The sequence below is a fragment of the Peromyscus eremicus genome, unplaced genomic scaffold (genome assembly GCF_949786415.1).
Source record: "Peromyscus eremicus unplaced genomic scaffold, PerEre_H2_v1 PerEre#2#unplaced_79, whole genome shotgun sequence".
Taxonomy (NCBI): domain Eukaryota; kingdom Metazoa; phylum Chordata; class Mammalia; order Rodentia; family Cricetidae; genus Peromyscus; species Peromyscus eremicus.
In genome coordinates this window covers 131,354-137,064 of record NW_026734320.1, presented here as the reverse complement: position 1 = coordinate 137,064, position 5,711 = coordinate 131,354, and positions in this window count along the sequence as shown.

The following is a 5,711-nucleotide window of genomic DNA, read 5'->3' as shown; positions in this document are numbered from 1 at the left end:
GAAACTGCATGTGATTCAACTCCATTTCTTACTGGGAAACAAACACTAGCTCACCTTACGAGAAACACACTCTGCTTTTGAGAAAAGAGCACTCTTCTACTCTACTGTGTTTCCTATAGGGCCAGAACAGTGAGGTTGCTCAGAACAAAGAACTGTGCTTCCTACACACACGGGCCATATCTAGTTCAACTCTGCTTAGGAAACTGACAAGAACAGGAGCTTCTCTTCAGTCCAGTACACTGTAAATGCTGGGAACAGACACGAGTACTATTTGCACTGTGTATGGCAATGGGAGCGCAATAGTGACTCTCCTTACCAGAAAACAACTCTTGCTCATAGGACCAGAAACTGTATGTGATTCAACTCCATTTCTGGCTGCGAAACAAACACTAGCTCGCCTTATGAGAAACACACTCTGCTTTTGAGAAAAGAGCACTCACCTACTCTACTGTGTTTCCTGGAGGGCCAGAACAGTGAGCTTGCTCAGAACAAAAGAACTGTGCTTCTTACACACACGGGCCATATCTAGTTCAACTCTTATTAGGAAACTGACAAGAACAGTAGCTTCTCTTCAGTCCAGTACACTGTACTTGCTGGGAACAGACGCGAGTGCTACTTGCACTGTGTATGGCAAGGAGAGCACAATAGTGACTCTCCTTACCAGAAAACAACTCTTGCTCGTAGGAACAAAAACTGCATGTGATTCAACTCCATTTCTGACTGGGAAACAAACACTAGCTCACCTTAGGAGAAACACACCGTGCTTTTGAGAAAAGAGCACTCTTCTACTCTACTGTGTTTCCTATAGGGCCAGAACAGTGAGCTTGCTCAGAACAAAAGAACTGTGCTTCCTACACACACGGGCCATATCTAGTTCAACTCTGCTTAGGAAACTGCCAAGAACAGTAGCTTCTCTTCAGTCCAGTACACTGTACTTGCTGGGAACAGACGCGAGTGCTATTTGCCCTGTGTATGGCAATGGGAGCACAATAGTGACTCTCCTTACAAGAACACAACTCTTGCTCGTAGGATCAGAAACTGCATGTGATTCAACTCCATTTCTGACTGGGAAACAAACACTAGCTCGCCTTACGAGAAACACACTCTGCTTTTGAGAAAAGAGCACTCTTCTACTCTACTGTGTTTCCTATAGGGCCAGAACAGTGAGCTTGCTCAAAACAAAGAACTGTGCTTCCTACACACACGGGCCATATCTAGTTCAACTCTGCTTAGGAAACTGAGAAGAACAGTAGCTTCTCTTCAGTCCAGTACACTGTACATGCTGGGACAGACACGAGTGCTATTTGCACGGTATATGGCGATGGGAGCGCAATAGTGACTCTCCTTACCAGAAAACAATTCTTGCTCGTAGGACCAGAAACTGCATGTGATTCAACTCCATTTCTGACTGGGAAACAAACACTAGCTCGCTTGGAAGAAACACACTCTGCTTTTGAGGAAAGACCACTATTCTACTCTACTGTGTTTCCTATAGGGCCAGAACAGTGAGCTTGGTCAGAACAAAAGAACTGTGCTTCCTCCACACACGGGCCATATCTAGTTCAACTCTGCTTAGGAAAGTGACAAGAACAGTAGCTTCTCTTCAGTCCAGTACACTGTACTTGCTGTGAACAGACGCGAGTGCTATTTGCACTGTGTATGGCAAAGGGAGCGCAATAGTGACTCTCCTTACCAGAAAACAACTCTTGCTCGTAGGATCAGAAACTGCATGTGATTCAACTCCATTTCTGACTGGGAAACAAACACTAGCTCGCCTTACGAGAAACACACTCTGCTTTTGAGAAAAGAGCACTCTTCTACTCTACTGTGTTTCCTATAGGGCCAGAACAGTGAGCTTGCTCAAAACAAAGAACTGTGCTTCCTACACACACGGGCCATATCTAGTTCAACTCTGCTTAGGAAACTGAGAAGAACAGTAGCTTCTCTTCAGTCCAGTACACTGTACATGCTGGGACAGACACGAGTGCTATTTGCACGGTATATGGCGATGGGAGCGCAATAGTGACTCTCCTTACCAGAAAACAATTCTTGCTCGTAGGACCAGAAACTGCATGTGATTCAACTCCATTTCTGACTGGGAAACAAACACTAGCTCGCTTGGAAGAAACACACTCTGCTTTTGAGGAAAGACCACTATTCTACTCTACTGTGTTTCCTATAGGGCCAGAACAGTGAGCTTGGTCAGAACAAAAGAACTGTGCTTCCTCCACACACGGGCCATATCTAGTTCAACTCTGCTTAGGAAAGTGACAAGAACAGTAGCTTCTCTTCAGTCCAGTACACTGTACTTGCTGTGAACAGACGCGAGTGCTATTTGCACTGTGTATGGCAAAGGGAGCGCAATAGTGACTCTCCTTACCAGAAAACAACTTTTGCTCGTAGGACCAGAAACTGCATGTGATTCAACTCCATTTCTGACTGGGAAACAAACACTAGCTCGCCTTACGAGAAACACACTCTGCTTTTGAGAAAAGAGCACTCTTCTACTCTACTGTGTTTCCTATAGGGCCTGAACAGTGAGCTTGCTCAGAACAAAAGAACTGTGCTTCCTACACACACGGGCCATATCTAGTTCAACTCTGCTTAGGAAACTGCCAAGAACAGTAGCTTCTCTTCAGTCCAGTACACTGTACTTGCTGGGAACAGACGCGAGTGCTATTTGCACTGTGTACGGCAACGGGAGCGCAATAGTGACTCTCCTTACCAGAAAACAACTCTTGCTCGTAGGACCAAAAACTGCATGTGATTCAACTCCATTTCTGACTGGGAAAAAAACACTATCTCGCCTTAGAAGAAACACACTCTGCTTTTGAGAATAGACCACTCTTCTACTCTACTGTGTTTCCTATAGGGCCAGAACAATGAGCTTGCTCAGAACAAAAGAACTGTGCTTCCTACACACATGGGCCATATCTAGTTCAACTCTGCTTAGGAAACTGAAAAGAACAGGAGCTTCTCTTCAGTCCAGTACACTGTACTTCCTGGGAACAGACAGGAGTGCTATTTGCACTGTGTATGGCATTGGGAGCGCAATAGTGACTCTCCTTACCAGAAAACCACTCTTGCTCGTAGGACCAGAAACTGCATGTGATTCAACTCCATTTCTGACTGGGAAACAAACACTAGCTCGCCTTATGAGAAACACACTCTGCTTTTGAGAAAAGACCACTCTTCTACTCTACTGTGTTTCCTATAGGGCCAGAACAGTGAGCTTGCTCAGAACAAAAGAACTGTGCTTCCTCCACACACTGGCCATATCTAGTTCAACTCTGCTTAGGAAACTGACAAGAACAGTAGCTTCTCTTCAGTCCAGTACACTGTACTTCCTGGGAACAGACACGAGTGCTATTTGCACTGTGTATGGCAATGGGAGCACAATAGTGACTCTCCTTACCAGAAAACAACTCTTGCTCATAGGACCAAAAACTGCGTGTGATTCAACTCCGTTTCTGACTGGGAAACAAACACTAGCACGCCTTAAAGAAACACACTCTGCTTTTGAGAAAAGACCACTCTTCTCTACTGTGTTTCCTATAGGGCCAGAACAGTGAGCTTGCTCAGAAAAAAAGTACTGTGCTTCCTACACACACGGGCCATATCTAGTTCAACTCTGCTTAGGAAACTGACAAGAACAGTAGATTCTTTTCAGTGTAGTACACTGTACATGCTGGGAACAGACACGAGTACTATTTGCACTGTGTATGGCAATGGGAGCGCAATAGTGACTCTCCTTACCAGAAAACAACTCTTGCTCGTAGGACCAGAAACTGCATGTGATTCAACTCCATTTCTGGCTGCGAAACAAACACTAGCTCGCCTTACGAGAAACACACTCTGCTTTTGAGAAAAGAGCACTCTACTACTCTACTGTGTTTCCTAGAGGGCCTGAACAGTGAGCTTGCTCAGAAGAAATGAACTGTGCTTCCTCCACACTCGGGCCATATCTAGTTCAACTCTGCTTAGGAAACTGCCAAGAACAGTAGCTTCTCTTCAGTCCAGTACACTGTACTTGCTGGGAACAGACGCCAGTGCTATTTGCACTGTGTATGGCAATGGGAGCGCAATAGTGACTCTCCTTACCAGAAAACAACTCTTGCTCGTAGGACCAAAAACTGCATGTGATTCAACTCCATTTCTTACTGGGAAACAAACACTAGCTCACCTTACGAGAAACACACTCTGCTTTTGAGAAAAGAGCACTCTTCTACTCTACTGTGTTTCCTATAGGGCCAGAACAGTGAGGTTGCTCAGAACAAAGAACTGTGCTTCCTACACACACGGGCCATATCTAGTTCAACTCTGCTTAGGAAACTGACAAGAACAGGAGCTTCTCTTCAGTCCAGTACACTGTAAATGCTGGGAACAGACACGAGTACTATTTGCACTGTGTATGGCAATGGGAGCGCAATAGTGACTCTCCTTACCAGAAAACAACTCTTGCTCATAGGACCAGAAACTGTATGTGATTCAACTCCATTTCTGGCTGCGAAACAAACACTAGCTCGCCTTATGAGAAACACACTCTGCTTTTGAGAAAAGAGCACTCACCTACTCTACTGTGTTTCCTGGAGGGCCAGAACAGTGAGCTTGCTCAGAACAAAAGAACTGTGCTTCTTACACACACGGGCCATATCTAGTTCAACTCTTATTAGGAAACTGACAAGAACAGTAGCTTCTCTTCAGTCCAGTACACTGTACTTGCTGGGAACAGACGCGAGTGCTACTTGCACTGTGTATGGCAAGGAGAGCACAATAGTGACTCTCCTTACCAGAAAACAACTCTTGCTCGTAGGAACAAAAACTGCATGTGATTCAACTCCATTTCTGACTGGGAAACAAACACTAGCTCACCTTAGGAGAAACACACCGTGCTTTTGAGAAAAGAGCACTCTTCTACTCTACTGTGTTTCCTATAGGGCCAGAACAGTGAGCTTGCTCAGAACAAAAGAACTGTGCTTCCTACACACACGGGCCATATCTAGTTCAACTCTGCTTAGGAAACTGCCAAGAACAGTAGCTTCTCTTCAGTCCAGTACACTGTACTTGCTGGGAACAGACGCGAGTGCTATTTGCCCTGTGTATGGCAATGGGAGCACAATAGTGACTCTCCTTACAAGAACACAACTCTTGCTCGTAGGATCAGAAACTGCATGTGATTCAACTCCATTTCTGACTGGGAAACAAACACTAGCTCGCCTTACGAGAAACACACTCTGCTTTTGAGAAAAGAGCACTCTTCTACTCTACTGTGTTTCCTATAGGGCCAGAACAGTGAGCTTGCTCAAAACAAAGAACTGTGCTTCCTACACACACGGGCCATATCTAGTTCAACTCTGCTTAGGAAACTGAGAAGAACAGTAGCTTCTCTTCAGTCCAGTACACTGTACATGCTGGGACAGACACGAGTGCTATTTGCACGGTATATGGCGATGGGAGCGCAATAGTGACTCTCCTTACCAGAAAACAATTCTTGCTCGTAGGACCAGAAACTGCATGTGATTCAACTCCATTTCTGACTGGGAAACAAACACTAGCTCGCTTGGAAGAAACACACTCTGCTTTTGAGGAAAGACCACTATTCTACTCTACTGTGTTTCCTATAGGGCCAGAACAGTGAGCTTGGTCAGAACAAAAGAACTGTGCTTCCTCCACACACGGGCCATATCTAGTTCAACTCTGCTTAGGAAAGT